Below are 20,950 nucleotides of genomic sequence, written 5' to 3'. Positions count from 1 at the left end.
GCTTAATATCTCCATCTCAATCTTGTTCGTTGACTAACCAAACTTTGGATATTGCAGCCCGCGCCTGACCCACACATGTTGGCGCTCCTCCAGCGACCGCCAAGTCAGAGCCCGCTGACACCTCAGATGACCGACAACAATACAGGCATCATCCGGAGCCTGCACCAGTTTCTAGGTGAGTTCTCCTACACTTGTAGGTTATTCTACACTTCTAGTTCTCCCATACCATGTCACTTGTGAGGTACTTTAATTTTAGCCATTCCACATGTCAATTTTAGCCATTATGTTCAATTTTAGCCATTCCATGTCAATTTTCGCCATTATGCTGAATTTTAGCCATTTCATGTCAATTTTAGCGATTATGTTCAATTATAGTCATTCCATGTCAATTCTAGTTCTCCCATGCCTTACATGTCAATTTTAGCCATTCCATGCCATTTATGCATCTATGAACTTGTAGCAGCACAAGGAGATGGAGGACAAGGAGGTGGAGAAGGACAAGGAAGTGGCCACGGAAATGGCAAAGGTTGATGTTCGTTGTATGAACTTTGTTGTGCGACTTGGAACATTCTATGTATAAACTTTGTTGTTGGAGACTTTGTTGTTGGACTATTGTATGGACTATTGTATGGACTTTGTTGGACTATTGGTGTATGAACTTTGTTGTTCATGATGTGCAAATGCTCTATATATTGTGCTATATATGTATCTGGATAATTATTGGTATTTGTGAATTGCATATGCAGAGATTAATAGGGAAACAGGAAAAATTTGGAAAATTTTCAGTACCTTTGCCGTGTGTATGCACACGGCAAAGGCCATCTTTGACGTGCACATACACACGGTAAAGGCCGCCCACCTGTGCACAGCGCTGCCCACCTGTGATGCCGTAGGATCCTTTGCCGTGCGGGTTGGAGGGAAGCGCACTGGAAAGAGTGCCGCACGGTAAAGGTTCCAAGCGCACGGAAAAGAATAGCACACGGCAAAGAAGCCACAGCGCACGGCAAAGCTGCATTGCTCGGCAAAGCCTTTGCTGTGCGATTTTCGCGCGATGCACGGTAAAGATAGCTTTGCCGGCCGGGTCGTTGCCGAGCAATCTTTGTCGTGCACGGCCGCACGGCAAAGGCTTTGCCGAGCCGATTTGCCCCTTTGCCGTGTGATTTTGGTGCACGGCAAAGTCCAGTTCTCCTGTAGTGCATGTTGCCACCATTGCGTAGGGAGACATCGGTTGTAGGGGTAGGGTAACCTGTTGCAAGTTTCCCATTACAGAAGAAAGCTCCAAAGAATGTTAACAACCGCACATTCAACGGAAAGGTGTTACACATTTTCGTGTGCAGAATTACAGAAGATACACTTTTCATTATAAGGGAGGCCACGTTTGCCATTCGTTAAGCAGTCCAGAGGAAAATGTGCTAGTGCCTAAGTGCTACAACCTTCATTCCGATGAATAAGACTTATAAATTTAGCCAAAAGTCAAAGCTTCCTAAGTTTGCTTAAACGAAAAAAAGAAAATATAAACACCTACAACATGAAACAAATAGATTATGAATATATAATTTACGGTGATCTAATAATATTAATTTGGTATCATAAACATTCATATTTTAGTTTCTAAAATTGGTCAAACTTAGAAGATGTGGACTTTTAACTAAATTTATAAGCCTTATTCATTGAAATGAAGGGAGTACGCTCCAGTGTCATTTCCAATGCAGTGTCGTGGTCTATAGACTACCTTATGTGGACTGTAGACTACCTATAGCTTCCTAGAAATTAAAGATGTTCTTCTGATAGGACAGGGAATTAAATATTTGGTGGAACGACATTTGGTGACGAGAAACAATATAAAAAATATACTCCCTCCCTGCTAACATGTAGTGCAAATGAGTTTTCTTAAAAGTGAAACAATGTAAAGTTTGACTAATTATGTAGAAACATATATCATTATCTACAACCTTATATCAGTATTATCAGATTCATAATCAAAAACATTTTCATACTATATGTATTGACATTGTAGATGACATATTTTCTACATACTTGGTCAAAAAAAAATCCTTTATCTTTTAAAAAAACTCATGTACTAGATTTTGGCATAGATGGGGTACTACCAACCTGATCGTAGAACTAATCTAGGTTTAGTGATATTGTAGACTGATACGTCTCCAACGTATCTATAATTTCTGATGTTCCATGCTTGTTTTATGACAATACTTACATGTTTTGCTTGCACTTTATAATGTTTTTATGCATTTTCCGGAACTAACCTATTAACGAGATGCCGAAGGGCCAGTTGTTGTTTTCTGTTGTTTTTGGTTCCAGAAAGGCTGTTCGGGCAATATTCTCGGAATTCGACGAAACGAAGACTCATCATCTTATTTTTCCCGGAACCTTCCAGAAAGTCAAAGGGGGACCAGAGGGGTGCCCTGGGGGCCCCACACGTGTGGCCGGCGCGGCCCAGGAGGGGGGCGCGCCGCCCTAGTGTGAGGTGGCCCCGTGGCCCCTCCGACTCCGACTCTTCGCCTATTTAAGCCCTGGAGACCTAAAACATCGATACGAATTGACGAAACTCGAGAAAGACTCCAGGGGCGCCGCCACCATCGCGAAACTCCGTTTCGGGGGACAGAAGTCTCTGTTCCGGCACCCTGCCGGGACGGGGAAGTGCCCCCGGAAGCCATCTCCATCAACGCCCTCGCCTCCATCATGCTCCGTGAGTAGTTCCCCCATGGACTACGGGTTCTAGCTGTAGCTAGTTGGTATTCTCTCCCCTATGTACTTCAATACAATGATCTCATGAGATGCCTTACATGATTGAGATTCATCCGATGTAATCGGTGTTGTGTTTGTCGGGATCCGATGGATTGTTACATTATGATTGTCTATCTACAAAGTTTATGAAGTTATTGTTGCTGCAATCTTGTTATGCTTAATGCTTGTCACTAGAGCCCGAGTGGCATGATCTTAGATTTAAGCTCTATAATTATTGCTTAGATTGTATCTACAAGTTGTATGCACATGTCTATGTCCGGAACCAAAGGCCCCAAAGTGACAGAAATTGGGACAACTGGAGGGGAAGGCTTAGATATGAGGATCACATGTTTTCACGGAGTGTTAATGGTTTGCTCCGGTGCTCTATTAAAAGGAGTGCCTTAATTTCTAGTAGATTCCCTAGAGGCCCGGCTGCCACCGGCTAGTAGGACAAAAGATGTTGTACAAGTTTCTCATTGCGAGCACGTATGACTATATATGGAAAACATGCCTACATGATTAATAATCTTGATGTTCTGTCTTAATGCTATTTCAATCCTATCGATTGCCCAACTGTAATTTGTTCACCCAACACTTGTTATTGGAGAGTTACCACTAGTGTAGATAGCTGGGAACCCCGGTCCATCTCTCATCATCATATACTCGTTCTACATGATATTGGAAGTAGTATCAACTATTTTCTGGTGCCATTGCTCTCATATTACTGCTACTGCTGCTGTGTTACTGTTATTACTGCTCTCATATTACTCCTGCTTTCACATCACCCCCGTTACTAGTGCTTTTCCAGGTGCAGCTGAATTGACGACTCAGTTGTTAAGGCTTATAAGTATTCTTTACCTCCCCTTGTGTCGAATCAATAAATTTGGGTTTTACTTCCCTCGAAGACTGTTGCGATCCCCTATACTTGTGGGTTATCAAGACTATTTTCTGGCGCCGTTGCCGGGGAGGCATAGCTCTACTCATAAGGTCACCTGGGGAGTACACCCTACCTCTATCTCTGTTTTTATTTTATTTTATTTTATTTTGTTTTGCTTAGTTTACTTTTGTCTAGTTTATTTTTGTTTTGTTTTACTTTTCTCATATACCCAAAAATCCATAAAAATTTGAAAAACCGAAAAATTAAAAACTGTTGCTATGGGAGAAGCTACAACCTATTTGGAGCTTATAGAATTATATAATAATTATAGAGAATCAAGAACGGGAAAAGTTATGAGTGCTGTGATAGAAAAACTGAATACAATTGCTAAAATCTTGCTTAAACGCCATGATATAAACTGTTGCTCTAAACAGGATACTAAACATCTTAAATTTCAATGTGGCTTTAGTGAGGAAGTTTTAATTAAGAACTATAATTGGAATAACTATATTCATTTTGGGTTCGAAGAAGTAGAACAATTTGTTTTGTTTATGGGAGCTTCTGAGATCGAATCCTTCATTGCTAAAAATTATGAAACTTGTGTTGTTTGTAAGGACCTTAAAGATTATGTCTCTTATATCCTTAATTTTTGGATAGAAAGCTACAGTGATAACCCTTATATCATTGATTATAAAGAGAGACTCATTAATTCACAAGAATGCACTCACAATTTGCAGGAACCAGTGGAAAAAGAAATTGATGAACCTGAAAGCTCATTGGATGAAAAAGAAGAGGAGAGTGATGAACAAAAGGAGGAAGAATGGATTAGCTACCCATGCCAACCTTCTAATGAGAGTAACTCTTTATCTCTTACACTATTTGATTGTCCTCCATTCTTACCAAAGGAGGTTGAATGTTATGTTCCTGTGGATTCTGTTGAAATATTTCCTATGAGTAAAACTTGTGATAATAATTATGCTACTGTTATCTATGATAATCCATGCTACTTTGATAAATTTTATGATAATGCTTTGTTTGTTCCTGATGTCGAAATGCATGGTACTAGAGAGTTTTGCTTGGCAAATGTTTATGATAAATCTCTAGATGATGGTCCTATGTTACTTGATACTATTAATTGTACTACTAATGAAAATGGGATTGGAGAGTTCTTGACTTTATCTATGAGTCCCATTTCTTTTGAGATTGATCAATCATCTTGTTACATTATTGATAAAAGTGAGTTTGAAAGTTTTGATCCTATTATTTTTGAGCTTGATAAAAAATTATGTGTTTATGGATCATGAAAAGCATGCTTCATGTGATAGTTATGTTGTTGAGTTTGTTCATGAAGCTACTGAAAATTATTATGAGAGAGGGAAATATGGTTGTAAAAATTTGCATGGTACTAAAACACCTCTCTATATGCTGAAACTTTTGAAGTTACTTTTGTTTTATCTTTCTATGCTTGTCACTTTGTTCTTCATGAATTTATTTGTGTACAAGATTCCTATGCATAGGAAGTGGATTAGACTTAAATGTGTTTTGAATTTGCTTCTTGATGCTCTCCTTTGCTTCAACTCTTATTTCTTGCGAGTGCATCATTAAAATTGCTGAGCCCATCTTAATGGCTATAAAGAAAGCACTTCTTGGGAGATAACCCATGTGTTTATTTTGCTACTGTTTTGTTGTGTCTTGGAAGTTGTTACTACTGTAGCAACCTCTCCTTATCTTTATTTTATTGCAATGTTGTGCCAAGTGAAGTCTCTAATAGAAGGGTGATGCTAGATTTGGATTTCTGCGTGAAACAGATTTCTTGCTGTCACGAATCCGGGTATGATTCTCTGTAGGTAACTCAGAAAAATCTGCCAATTTACGTGAGTGATCCTCAGATATGTACGCAACTTTCATTAGTTTTGAGTTTTCTGATTTGAGCAACGGAAGTACCTCTTAAAAATTCGTGTTTACTGGCTGTTCTGTTTTGACAGATTCTGTCTCTGTTTTTTGCATTGTCTCTTGTGGATTTTAAGCAAGGCTTTCTAGACGTGGAGAGCTGTAGCTAATGTTTTATTGAGTTCTTGCAATGTGTCACTACAGGGATAAAGTGGATTAAAGTTTTTTTTTTAGTACTAACCCCTCTAATGAAGTTTATGAGAAGTTTGGTGTGAAGGAAGTTTTCAAGGGTCAAGAGAGGAGGATGATATATGATCAAGAAGAGTGAAAAGCCTAAGCTTGGGGATGCCCCCGTGGTTCATCCCTGCATATTTCAAGAAGACTCAAGCGTCTAAGCTTGGGGATGCCCAAGGCAACCCCTTCTTCATCAACTTATCAGGTTCTTCTATTGAAACTATATTTTTATTCGGTCACATCTTATGTGCTTTACTTGGAGCGTCTGTGTGTTTTTATTTTTGTTTATGTTTGAATAAATTCGGATCCTAGCAATCCTTGTGTGGGAGAGATACACGCTCCGCTTTTTCATATGAACACTTGTGTTCTTCGTTTTACTTTTTATGTTCAATGATAAAAGTTGGAAGCTATTGCATTTATTGCTATTTGGTTGGAAACAGAAAATGCCTCATATTGTCTTGGATAATTTGATACTTGGCAATTGTTTTGAGCTCTCAAGTAGATCATGTTTCTTTTGCATCATGTAGTTTAAACCTATTAGTGGAGAAATACCGTAGAGCTTGTTGAAACTGGTTTGCATGATTAGTCTCTCTAAGGTCTAGATATTTTCTGGTAAAAGTGTTTGAGCAACAAGGAAGACAGTGTAGAGTTTTATATTGCTTGCAATATGTTCTTATGTAAGTTTTGCTGTACCGGTTCATACTTGTGTTTGCTTCAAACAACCTTGCTAGCCCAAAGCATTGTACTGTGAGGAAATGCTTCTCGTGCATCCAAAACCTTGAGCCAAAACCTATGCCATTTGTGACCACCATACCTACCTACTATGTGGTATTTCCTGCCACTCCAAGTAAATACTTCATGTGCTACCTTTAAACCTTCAAAATGCTTCTCAATTTGTGTTGATGTTTTATAGCTCATGAGGAAGTATGTGGTGTTTATCTTTCAACCTTGTCATTTACTCTTGACAGACTCTCACCAATGGACTAGTGGCTTCATCCGCTTATCCAATAATTTTGCAAAAAGAGCTGGCAATGGGGTTCCCAGCCCCAATTAATTAACTTGCATTAATAATTCTCTTCACGTGTTTTGCTCTGATTCATCAGTAAGCAACTTAATTTTGCAAATAGACACTCCTTCATGGTATGTGAATGTTGGAAGGCACCCGAGGATTCGGTTAGCCATGGCTTGTGAAAGCAAAAGGTTGGGAGGAGTGTCATCCATAAATAATGAAACTAAAATACATGTGTTAACAAAAGAGAAGAGGGATGATCTACCTTGCTGGTAGAGATAACGTCCTTCATGGGAGCCGCTCTTGAAAGTCTGGTTGATGAGGTAGTTAGAGTGCCCACTATCAGTCGTTGACAACAACAAACACCTCTCAAAACTTTACTTTTATACTCTCTATATGATTTCAAAACTTAAAAAGCTCTAGCACATGATTTAATCCCTGCTTCCCTCTGCGAAGGGCCATTTTTTTACTTTTATGTTGAGTCAGTTTACCTATTTCCTTCCATCTTAGAAGCAAACACTTGTGTCAACTGTGCATTGATTCTTACATACTTACTTATTTGCATTCATCATATTACTATGTGTTGACCATTATCCATGAGATATACATGTTGAAAGTTGAAAGCAACTGTTGAAACTTAAATCTTCCTCTGTGTTGCTTCAATGCCTTTACTTTGAATTTATTGCTTTATGAGTTAACTCTTATATATGCGAGACTTTTGATGCTTGTCTTGAAAGTACTATTCATGAAAAGTTTTGCTATATGTTATCTATTTGTTAGCAACTATAGATCATTGCCTTGAGTCACTGAATTCATCTCATATGCTTTATAATAGTATGATCAAGATTATGTAAGTAGCATGTCACTACAGAAATTATTCTTTTTATCGTTTACCTACTCGAGGGCGAGCAGGAACTAAGCTTGGGGATGCTGATACGTCTCCAACGTATCTATAATTTCTGATGTTCCATGCTTGTTTTATGACAATACTTACATGTTTTGCTTGCACTTTATAATGTTTTTATGCATTTTCCGGAACTAACCTATTAACGAGATGCCGAAGGGCCAGCTTGTCTGTTTTCCGTTGTTTTTGGTTCCGGAAAGGCTGTTCGGGCAATATTCTCGGAATTCGACGAAACGAAGACCCGAGCATCTTATTTTTCCCGGAACCTTCCGGAAAGTCAAAGGGGGACCGAGAGGGTGCCCTGGGGGCCCCACACGTGTGGCCGGCGCGGCCCGGGAGGGGGGCGCGCCGCCCTAGTGTGAGGTGGCCCCGTGGCCCCTCCGACTCCGACTCTTCGCCTATTTAAGCCCTGGAGACCTAAAACATCGATACGGATTGACGAAACTCGAGAAAGACTCCAGGGGCGCCGCCACCATCGCGAAACTCCGTTTCGGGGGACAGAAGTCTCTGTTCCGGCACCCTGCCGGGACGGGGAAGTGCCCCCGGAAGCCATCTCCATCAACGCCACCGCCTCCATCATGCTCCGTGAGTAGTTCCCCCATGGACTACGGGTTCTAGCTGTAGCTAGTTGGTATTCCCTCTCCTATGTACTTCAATACAATGATCTCATGAGCTGCCTTACATGATTGAGATTCATCTGATGTAATCGGTGTTGTGTTTGTCGGGATCCGATGGATTGTTACATTATGATTGTCTATCTACAAAGTTTATGAAGTTATTGTTGCTGCAATCTTGTTATGCTTAATGCTTGTCACTAGGGCCCGAGTGGCATGATCTTAGATTTAAGCTCTATAATTATTCTTAGATTGTATCTACAAGTTGTATGCACATGTCTATGTCCGGAACCAAAGGCCCCAAAGTGACAGAAATTGGGACAACTGGAGGGGAAGGCTTAGATATGAGGATCACATGTTTTCACGGAGTGTTAATGCTTTGCTCCAGTGCTCTATTAAAAGGAGTGCCTTAATTTCCAGTAGATTCCCTAGAGGCCCGGCTGCCACCGGCTGGTAGGACAAAAGATGTTGTACAAGTTTCTCATTGCAAGCACGTATGACTATATATGGAAAACATGCCTACATGATTAATAATCTTGATGTTCCGTCTTAATGCTATTTCAATCCTATCAATTGCCCAACTGTAATTTGTTCACCCAACACTTGTTATTGGAGAGTTACCACTAGTGTAGATAGCTGGGAACCCCGGTCCATCTCTCATCATCATATACTCGTTCTACATGACATTGGAAGTAGTATCAACTATTTTCTGGTGCCATTGCGCTCATATTACTGCTACTGCTGCTGTGTTACTGTTATTACTGCTATCATATTACTCCTGCTTTCACATCACCCCTGTTACAAGTGCTTTTCCAGGTGCAGCTGAATTGACGACTCAGTTGTTAAGGCTTATAAGTATTCTTTACCTCCCCTTGTGTCGAATCAATAAATTTGGGTTTTACTTCCCTCGAAGACTGTTGCGATCCCCTATACTTGTGGGTTATCATAGACCTTCTGCCGATCCAACATGCCCCTAAAAAATTAAAACGAATTTTGATGCAAACATCACTACACCATTAACATGTATTGTATATATACACATATACTGATCAATTTATAGTAGTACATGTACAAAAAAAAAGCAAATGTTCAAACTGCTCAAAACACGCATACCAAGGAGGGAGCAAATGGTCGGAAGTTGCCTTCCTCCATTGACTGGGGTTTTGCTCTTTTTTTTTATTAGGTAATGACATTAAATGTTAGCTCTTATAAAAATTTAGTTTTGGAGATAATAAATGGGTGCCTAAAATTCTGGAATTTTCTATCAAGACATGTCGCAAAAAGCTTGTAGAATATTTTTTGAAGTGTTACAAGAGGAAGAGGATATTTGAGAGGAAGATTCAAGAAGCACAAAGGATAGTCAAGGTGGGAAAACTTAGCCTGAACTACTAGATTAAGATATCTAGGTGTAGTGAGAAATATTTGGGTTATGGATAATACTATAGAAAATTCTAGAAGAAAGATATTTGTAGTGAGTGGCAGTCGACAATAACTATAAACTTGTTGTTCCACCCATACCGTGTCCCTAATGTGGATATTTAAAACCTTTTTAAAAATATGCAATTAGCATAGTCTAGGAGTCTCGGAATAAAAATATGAATTCCTGTACAACTAATACATTGTAAAAATGTCGAACATATGGCTCAAAATGCCAACAGAAACCATGCTAGACAAATATTTGAAAATCTACAAGGTGTTGTTCGAACATTAACCTGCCATTTTGGTCTTTCTAATTGCCATATAACCGAATTCACTGCTATTTGTTCGGATGGCTTTATGATCGACAACATGTAAGACTGCTCATAGTGGGAGTAATTTAGCTAGTAACATCACACAATCCAAGATATTTTGGTGGCATGGCATGACAATGAATGAAGAAAGAGAGTGAGGTGGTACTCCCTTCGTTCTAGAGTATAAGTCATATTCCCAAAAACTATTTGTCCCATAACCTCCACCTCTAAGGCATAATTTTATTTAATGAGGGAGAGAAAGGGGTTGCATGCACCAATGAGGGAGAGAAAGAGAATGCATGCACCAATGAGAGAGAGAGAAAGGGTTGCATGCACCAATGAGAGGCAGAAAATGAGACCCAATCAGCTAGTACCTTGGGCCAAGATATTAAAAAATTGTGACTTACAAACTAGGACGGAGGGAGTAACTAGCTATGTTAGACTACTCATAGTGGGAGTAACTTCACTAGTAACTAAGTGTCCAACTCATCAAATTTTCTTATGTGGCAGTGAGTTAATGAGGAGAGAGAGGAGTAACATAGCTAGTTACTGTAACATCACACTTCCCAAGATACAATGAGTCTACAAGCTAATTAATGAAGTACTACTTTGATGTTACTAACCACTATGAAGGTAGTAACATAGAGTAGTAACATGTGCATGTTACTACTCTATGTTACTTCCCACTATGACTAATCTTACCATAACATCACACACCCCAAAACAAGTTGAGTCTACACCATAGTAAATGACAGAATGCATGACACCACATATTAGTTACTACCCACTATGGAGGTAGTAACTTAAACTAGTAACATATGTCATGTTACTAGTCTAAGTTACTCCCCATTATGACTAGCCTAAAGGTAATATTCAAACATTCATAGAAAATGAAGAGTGCATGTATTACAAAACTTAGTATTTAATTTCCTTTTAAATATGGTACCTATGACATCTCAAAAAAACTATGGTACCTACGCAGTCATATTGGTTGAGCATTTAGTATTTCAATATTTGATTAAACATTTATAGATCTCAATAAACCTCTAGTGCCTTTGGTAGTATAATGACATCCAATGTAATTTGTTTCCTCGTGGCAAACATACAATTATTCCAATGCATGTACCGAGAAAGAATCCATAGAGCTTTCACAATATTGTGTTTGTTAATTCAGATTTGTCTATTTCCCTTTCCTCCATTTGATTCACGATAACTATGAGTTTGTGTCGCCATGTGGCTTGACGATGGACGTGTGTGTTTGCCATGCCTATGTGTTGTGTTGATGGCCAAATACCGGTCGGTGGCTATAGATGTGGATCTATTGCTTGCGGGCCAGGCAAGGAGTTGACTAGTTTGGAAGGAGGTCCTCACCTGATATTTGGAGTGTGTTGTTGTTTTGCATAGAAGGGGTCGGGTCACCCCTTTATTTTGGGTAGGTGGTTGGGAATGCTTGTTGGTGGATACCGGAGGTCACTACATTTGCATCGTCTCTATGTCTTCGTGGCCGTTGCCAGTTTTGGAGGCAATGCAACATTTGTGAAATATGTGCATGATTCTCACCATTATTTAGTTTGGGAAGTACACAACTCAAAGAACTTTTGCACTCAGCGAGTCCGGTGTTTAGATAATCCGCAAGGCCTGTTTCACAAGAAAAGATGTATTGAACAATTCCTTACGTTTGAATCAAAGAGCACCGAGGTACTTCGGCATGGCAAGCATGTCCCAAGATATCCAAGCTAGTTTCCGTTTTCCATTTTTGCTGCCCACCAAAAGCCACGCAAAATCGAATCAATATATTTGCAAAGTCCCCGAGGCAACTTGAAGCATGACATGGAGAAGGTTGGTATTGCTTGAGCCACATATTTAATTAAAATATCTTTCCCTTCAGATGATAAAATCTGCTCCATCCATCCTTGTATTATTTCCATATGGGATCTTTCAAATGTTTAAAAGAACCATTCTTGGAACTCCCCAAATCCGTTGGCATCCCCAGATATTTCTCTGTCAAGGATTCATTTTGCACTTGCAAAATAACTTTTATATCTTCTCTTACTATATTCGGACATCCCTTGCTAAAATGTATCAAAGATTTGTCTTTATTAATTCGTTGTCGTGATGCAAGGCAATATAATTCCAACACCTTCATGATTTCTCGAGCTCCCGATGTATTTGCCTGTATAATTAGCAAGTCGTCATCTGCAAAGAGAAGGTGATTGACCGGGGTTGCTTGGGGCCACAATGACGCCCGATAAGTTTCCGTTCCCCCTACTCCATAACAGGCAAGACAGACCTTCAACTGCTAATAAAAACAAAAATGGCAAGATAGGGTCTCCCTGGCGAATACCCCTAGTTGGCTTAAAGACTTCAGTTCTTATTAAACAAAACCGAAAATGGAAAACTGAGGTAACCACCCTCATAATTGAAGAGACAAAGGAATGATGTAAACCAAGCTTCAGCATAATAGCTTTCAAATAGTCCCACTACACTCTATCATAAGCTTTCATCATATCAAGATTTATGGCATAATACTGATCATTGTGGCCTCTCTTCTGTGACGCCCCCAAAACCGGTACCATGAGGATCCCAGCGAATCCACCGAAATCCGCACGATATCGATTTTAGGAGACGCACCACCAAGCGCCTCGTACACGCCGGAGCATGCACGTGATGCGGGTGGAATCAATCACGAGAGGTAACATTACAACAGGATTACAATAGAGCCCACAAGAAACAGATATATTACAACAACGACTCCAACGAGTCAAGATGCAAATATACAATACAAAGATCCAAATCATACAGAAGATCGAATGCGTCCGAGTACGGACAAGATACAAATTTGGACTAAGAGTCCTGAGGATAACCAGCGGTGTCCATAACCCTGCCCAGGCCAAGCCGGAAGGGTAACCTTGCTAGCATCGTCTTCATCGAACATATCTTCATACCTGCCCGGTTATATCCCGTAGAAGCAGCAATAAGTACGGGTTCGTACTTAACAAGATTTCAAGACGTATAAGCATTCGTCAACCAGTCGTCCTTTGTACTTGAGGCACGCAGGGGACTTAGAGGACGCAAGAGGAACGTCATAGGCAATATGGTGGGGTTAAGCGGCAGCGCGCAAGCACTAAAAACCTATAGAGACACTCTACAACAGTCGTCTAATCAGAGAAGATGAGAGAGCGCGTAACTAACAGTTCTATACTCTGCAAACATAACACAGCCGATGCGTTCCCCCTTCGCCAAGAAGTACTTACAAAGGCACTCACACGATTGACAAGTTTTAACCAGTTATTATTTAAGTTATGCTAACTTACTACACAAGTTATTATGATTGAAACAACAGGTGTAAGTTGTCTATGGTCGAGTCATACAGCTCCAAGTCGTCCATAACCGCGGACACGGCTTATCGATAAGATTTAACCTCGCGGGGGTGCCCTAATGTGCCCACACGCACGATCAACTCCAAAGGCAATGGCAAAAAGGTGGAGCATCACGACTCGCACTCTCCTTCACGACAACAATGTCCAGGAAGCCACCTAACCAAGTTGAACCCGAATCGAAGTCCGGCCGTATCTCCGAAACGGACCTAGCTATTGCGTGCACGGCTTCCGAGGGTCAAAACACACACAGGGGCGAATGACCCGCTTCAGCATGCGATAAACGCTCAGGCCGCAAACCTATACGTGCATACCAGAAACAAGGGATACAAGGCACCCAGGGGCTTCCCAAAGTAAATAAGTAACAGGCTGGCATGCACGCAAACAACAAATGGTAAAACATTACGAAACTAGTTGTGGCCACTGGACAAAGCTGTAGATTCCGGCAGTGGTCGAGGGGAGACCCAGAAGCATACCCACGTGTGGTTAGAGCGCTCAGTCTCGGAACAGATAATAGGAACTCGGGTCCTAAGCTTTAAAGAAACACAAGTGAGCCGCCATAAAACGAGCAACTGACCCACCGATGTCTCCGCTAACAATTATTAACAAGTAACCATGATACCCTCAACAGATATATCCATAAACCATGTGTCATGTTCCCCAACAGATAACCCGATAAGATAGCGATAACGGTAACGAGATAAAACGAGCACTAGCATGCACTACGACTCGCAAGGCGGACCCGATAACCAAACAATAGCCTGTAGGTGGTTGGTGGAGGCAATATAGGCTGCTTGAGGTAACAAGTGGAAGGGACACGTGACAAGAACGCAACTCAAGGATAGCATGAGGGAGAAGGCAAAATAAAATAGGTAAGCGACTTCGCAGGGGCGGGAGTATAGGGGAAATGCTTGCTCGTTAGAGCTTGCCGAGGGACATCCGGAGAACTTGGCGTATCTCACCGCACCACTTCGTGATCCTATCCGGGAAGAAGCAAATGCTGGGACAAACAACGGGTGCAAGTCTTACTACTACGGATAAAGAACCGGCATGAGCAAGATGCAGACATGCATGACATGGCAGATATGATGCGATGCTACTTATCCATATTAATCAGAGTCGGAACCCCGGACAAGCAAATTAGGTTGGAGTTGCATTTCTACCGCCAAAGTTAAGTGTTGATTAGCATGGCAAGACGTGGCAGGGTGCGCTACTTCAATATTAAACGGAGCGGGGAAAACCCTAGTTGGAAATCCGAAATACTCCGCATATATGTAAGGTGGACATGCATAACTATCAACGCGTGACATGATGCGAGATGCAAACAGATGAATGAATGGCATATTCATATTCAGCACATTTTTCTGTTCAATATTCATATATAACACATTTTATTTCGAATTACAGATTAAAAGTTATTAACAGATTAAGTTTTATTGTTAATTTAAAACATAAAACAGGTTTTATTAAATAGGGAAGGACCCAGAAATCATATTCATAGGGGGGAGGACCCCGGGTTTATTACAAGATTTACGGGGGGTTATCGAGAGAAACCGTTAGAGGCGAGGGACTGCGGGTTAGTGTTTTGAAAAAGCCAGGGGTCAAAACGCAAAAACATCGGATCCGGATGCGGGAAAGGGTTTTCTCACTGAGCGCTGTCTAGTCGAAGCGGCTGACTGGTGGGGCCCAGGCAACGACGTGGCCGCCAGCGTGGCAAAGGTTGCGCGCGTGCCCTGATGCCGCTCGCGTCGCAGGTGCTGGCGGTCACCGCGCCCTGGCGTCGCAGGCGCGGGCGGTGAGGAGATCTCCAGGAAGCGAGGCTTGGCGCGTGCAGAGCGCCTCATCGGCGCGGACATCTGGAGGCGGCGCCGTCGAACGGGAACCACCGGATGGTCGTCGGCGTCAAGGAAACTGCGGAGGAGCGGCCGGCATCAACAAGGGGAGGACGAACCCGGTAGCAAAGGAGGAGGGAGGATGTCCGGAAGGTGCGCGAGGTTACCAGGAAGACGAAGGAGGGGTTGGTGTGGCCGGAGGCGGACGAACGGCGCCGGAACGACGGTTTTTCTCCGCCGGGAACGAAGAAGAAAGGGCGATCTCCCGCTTGGTTGAGGACCTCCCGCTTCGATTCCTTGCACGGGGACGTAGAGGAGACCAGGGCGCGTCCATTGGCGGCGGTGGCGCATGTTGGGGTGGTCGGAGTCGACGGATTGGCGGCGAACGGTGGCGGTGCTGTGAGGGTTCCGTCTCTCTCGTTTAGCTTGCAGAGGACGAAAAGGAAGAGAGACGTGAGAGAGGAGAGCGGTGGTTGCAGCTGGTGCCAGAGAGGATAAGGAGAGGGGCTCACGCGCGCGGCGTGGGTGCGGTGGTTGAGCTCGGGAGGACCACGGCGTTCACGCCATCTGCGTGCCCGCGAGGTAGACGACAACGACGGAAAAGGTGAGAGGGTCGAAGGGGTATCTGGGCCGGTCAAGGTGGGCTGCGGAGGAGGGAGGTTGGGCTGGAGAGGAATGGGCCACCGGGGAGGGGAAGAGAAAAAGGGCCACCTGCCTGGGCTGCTCGGGGTAGAGAGGGAGCGAGGCCAAACGGAAAAGGGTCCAGGAATAGATAGGTTAGGTTTTGTTTAAAAGAAAAGGAGGAGGAGGTTTGGTTAAATAAAACCATATGAGAGGTTAAAATGAAATAGATAAGATTTATAAAATAATTTTATTTGTAAAATCACATGGATGATATGATGCATGATGCCATGACGATGCACAAAAGAAAAACACAAACAAATCTAATAGGGATGCTACCCTGGGCCGTTACAATCGACACCACTAACAAGGGATCGCGCCCCGAGATCCCACCTCAAGGTATGGGGGAAGAGAGGTGAACTATCGAGTCTTGAGTCGACGTGTCGATCCTCGACACCACTAACAAGAAGTCTTGCTGCACGTAGATCGGGCGACACCACTAACAAGAAGTCGTTGTTCCGCTGTTGATGATGCGCTTCTGTTGAGATCCTCCGAAGATCGTACCTAATAGGTGAGGGGAAAGATCGTCCAACCCACGTAGAGACCTAAGACTCGGGAAACTCAGATAAGAGAGAAGACTCAAAATCGCAAAGGTAAGAAGAGAAAGAATTTAGGTAAGGAGAAAAATCAGAACTAGTCAGATCTATCAAACGAATTTTTGAAAATAGGTTTTGACACTCTAAACTCAGCGACCGTTGGCACGGTTATCCTAAAGGCTGGACTAGTGGGGTACCGTCAACCTGAGGCTCTGATACCAACTTGTGACGCCCCCAAAACCGGTACCATGAGGATCCCAGCGAATCCACTGAAATCCGCACGATATCGATTTTAGGAGACGCACCACCAAGCGCCTCGTACACGCCGGAGCATGCACGTGATGCGGGTGGAATCAATCACGAGAGGTAACATTACAACAGGATTACAATAGAGCCCACAAGAAACAGATATATTACAACAACGACTCCAATGAGTCAAGATGCAAATATACAATACAAAGATCCAAATCATACAGAAGATCGAATGCGTCCGAGTACGGACAAGATACAAATTTGGACTAAGAGTCCTGAAGATAACCAGCGGCGTCCATAACCCTGCCCAGGCCAAGCCGGAAGGGTAACCTTGCTAGCATCGTCTTCATCGAACATATCTTCATACCTGCCCGGTTATATCCCGTAGAAGCAGCAATAAGTACGGGTTCGTACTTAACAAGACTTCAAGACGTATAAGCATTCGTCAACCGGTCGTCCTTTGTACTTGAGGCACGCAGGGGACTTAGAGGACGCAAGAGGAACGTCATAGGCAATATGGTGGGGTTAAGCGGCAGCGCGCAAGCACTAAAAACCTATAGAGACACTCTACAACAGTCGTCTAATCAGAGAAGATGAGAGAGCGCGTAACTAACAGTTCTATACTCTGCAAACATAACACAGCCGATGCGTTCCCCCTTCGCCAAGAAGTACTTACAAAGGCACTCACACGATTGACAAGTTTTAACCAGTTATTATTTAAGTTATGCTAACTTACTACACAAGTTATTATGATTGAAACAACAGGTGTAAGTTGTCTATGGTCGAGTCATACAGCTCCAAGTCGTCCATAACCGCGGACACGGCTTATCGATAAGATTTAACCCTGCAGGGGTGCCCTAATGTGCCCACACGCACGATCAACTCCAAAGGCAATGGCAAAAAGGTGGAGCATCACGACTCGCACTCTCCTTCACGACAACAATGTCCAGGAAGCCACCTAACCAAGTTGAACCCGAATCGAAGTCCGGCCGTATCTCCGAAACGGACCTAGCTATTGCGTGCACGGCTTCCGAGGGTCAAAACACACACAGGGGCGAATGACCCGCTTCAGCATGCGATAAACGCTCAGGCCGCAAACCTATACGTGCATACCAGAAACAAGGGATACAAGGCACCCAGGGGCTTCCCAAAGTAAATAAGTAACAGGCTGGCATGCACGCAAACAACAAATGGTAAAACATTACGAAACTAGTTGTGGCCACTGGACAAAGCTGTAGATTCCGGCAGTGGTCGAGGGGAGACCCAGAAGCATACCCACGTGTGGTTAGAGCGCTCAGTCTCGGAACAGATAACAGGAACTCGGGTCCTAAGCTTTAAAGAAACATAAGTGAGCCGCCATAAAATGAGCAACTGACCCACCGATGTCTCCGCTAACAATTATTAACAAGTAACCATGATACCCTCAACAGATATATCCATAAACCATGTGTCATGATTCCCCAACAGATAACCCGATAAGATAGCAATAACGGTAACGAGATAAAACAGCACTAGCATGCACTACGACTCGCAAGGCAGACCCGATAACCAAACAATAGCTGTAGGTGGTTGGTGGAGGCAATATAGGCTGCTTGAGGTAACAAGTGGAAGGGACACGTGACAAGAACGCAACTCAAGGATAGCATGAGGGAGAAGGCAAAATAAAATAGGTAAGCGACTTCTGCAGGGGCAGGAGTATAGGGGAAATGCTTGCCTGTTAGAGCTTGCCGAGGGACATCCGGAGAACTTGGCGTATCTCACCGCACCACTTCGTGATCCTATCCGGGAAGAAGCAAATGCTGGGACAAACAACGGGTGCAAGTCTTACTACTACGGATAAAGAACCGGCATGAGCAAGATGCAGACATGCATGACATGGCAGATATGATGCGATGCTACTTATCCATATTAATCAGAGTCGGAACCCCGGACAAGAAAATTAGGTTGGAGTTGCATTTCTACCACCAAAGTTAAGTGTTGATTAGCATGGCAAGACGTGGCAGGGGTGCGCTACTTCAATATTAAACGGAGCGGGGAAAACCCTAGTTGGAAATCCGAAATACTCCGCATATATGTAAGGTGGACATGCATAACTATCAACGCGTGACATGATGCGAGATGCAAACAGATGAATGAATGGCATATTCATATTCAGCACATTTTTCTGTTCAATATTCATATATAACACATTTTATTTCGAATTACAGATTAAAAGTTATTAACAGATTAAGTTTTATTGTTAATTTAAAACATAAAACAGGTTTTATTAAATAGGGAAGGACCCAGAAATCATATTCATAGGGGGGAGGACCCCGGGTTTATTACAAGATTTACAGGGGGGTTATCAGAGAAACCGTTAGAGGCAGGGACTGCGGGTTAGTGTTTTGAAAAAGCCAGGGGTCAAAACGCAAAAACATCAGATCTGGATCTGGGAAAGGGTTTTCTCACTGAGCGCTGTCTAGTCGAAGCGGCTGACTGGTGGGGCCCAGGCAACGACGTGGCCGCCAGCGTGGCAAAGGTTGCGCGCGTGCCCTGATGCCGCTCGCGTCGCGAGTGTCCGGCGGTCACCGCGCCCTGGCGTCGCAGGCGCGGGCGGTGAGGAGATCTCCAGGAAGCGAGGCTTGGCGCGTGCAGAGCGCCTCGTCGGCGCGGACATCTGGAGGCGGCGCCGTCGAACGGGAACCACCGGATGGTCGTCGGCGTCGAGGAAACTGCGGAGGAGCGGCCGGCATCAACAAGGGGAGGACGAACCCGGTAGCAAAGGAGGAGGGGAGGATGTCCAGAAGGTGCGCGAGGTTACCAGGAAGACGAAGGAGGGGTTGGTGTGGCCGGAGGCGGACGAACGGCGCCGGAACGACGGTTTTTCTCCGCCGGGAACGAAGAAGAAAGGGCGATCTCCCGCTTGGTTGAGGACCTCCCGCTTCGATTCCTTGCACGGGGACGTAGAGGAGACCAGGGCGCGTCGATTGGCGGCGGCGGCGCATGTTGGGGTGGTCGGAGTCGATGGATTGACGGCGAACGGTGGCGGAGGCAGTGGGGGTTTCTTCTCCATCTCGTTTAGCTTGCAGAGGACGAAAGGGAGAGAGACGTGAGAGAGGAGAGCGGTGGTTGCAGCTGGTGCCAGAGAGGATAAGGAGAGGGGCTCACGCGCGCGGCGTGGGTGCGGTGGTTGAGCTCTGGAGGACCACGGCGTTCACGCCATCTGCGTGCCCGCGAGGTAGACGACAACGACGGAAAAGGTGAGAGGGTCGAAGGGGTATCTGGGCCGGTCAAGGTGGGCTGCGGAGGAGGGAGGTTGGGCTGGAGAGGAATGGGCCACCGGGGAGGGGAAGAGAAAAAAGGGCCACCTGCTGGGCTGCTCGGGGTAGAGAGGGAGCAGGCCAAACAGAAAAGGGTCCAGGAATAGATAGGTTAGGTTTTGTTTAAAAGAAAAGGAGGAGGAGGTTTGGTTAAATAAAACCATATGAGAGGTTAAAATGAAATAGATAAGATTTATAAAATAATTTTATTTGTAAAATCACATGGATGATATGATGCATGATGCCATGACGATGCACAAAAGAAAAACACAAACAAATCTAATAGGGATGCTACCCTGGGCCGTTACATCTTCTTCTTCATAAAATGCAAGCATTCATATGCCGAAATGATATAGTCCGTGATTAATCTCCCACGCACGAACGTTAACTGCTCAACGGAAATAATATCAGGTAGGAATTCCTTCAAAAGGTTTGCCTGAATCTTTGACACAACTTTTAGTATCACATTGCAAATGTTTATTGGTCTAAATTGTTTCAGATCTTTTGCGCTTTGTACTTTTAGAATAAGCACAAGACAAGTTGAATTTACAGATTCAGGAGACTCTTAAGAATTTTCAAAACCGCTTCAGTTACCTCATCTCCGTATTTAAATCATGGTACCGCCCCTGAGTTCAAGAATTTGAACCGATGGACCAAGACGTTCGCTTTAACTCTATTAAGTCTGAGGGGTAATTCACCACGTCCAGTAAAATTGAACTGGGGTTATATGAATAGCAGCAATAAGGACCGATATAACCTCGCTCTTTTCCTAGCTTCCAAATGCACTTGAGAGTTTCAACATGTAAGTGTACTCATATTTTAGTTCTCTTCCGTAACTTAAACCTGCGCATGTGGTTTCTACTTTCTACGGGTTCACGGGGAGGGTAGTTACATCAGATACCTTCGTTTGCACTGCATCATGTAGTTGAAACGAAATAAGCTTTTTTTTTTTTTTGCGAATAACGAAATA

Source organism: Lolium rigidum, chromosome 6 (assembly GCF_022539505.1).
Source record: "Lolium rigidum isolate FL_2022 chromosome 6, APGP_CSIRO_Lrig_0.1, whole genome shotgun sequence".
Taxonomy (NCBI): Eukaryota; Viridiplantae; Streptophyta; class Magnoliopsida; order Poales; family Poaceae; genus Lolium; species Lolium rigidum.
This window is presented reverse-complemented; position numbering follows the sequence as displayed.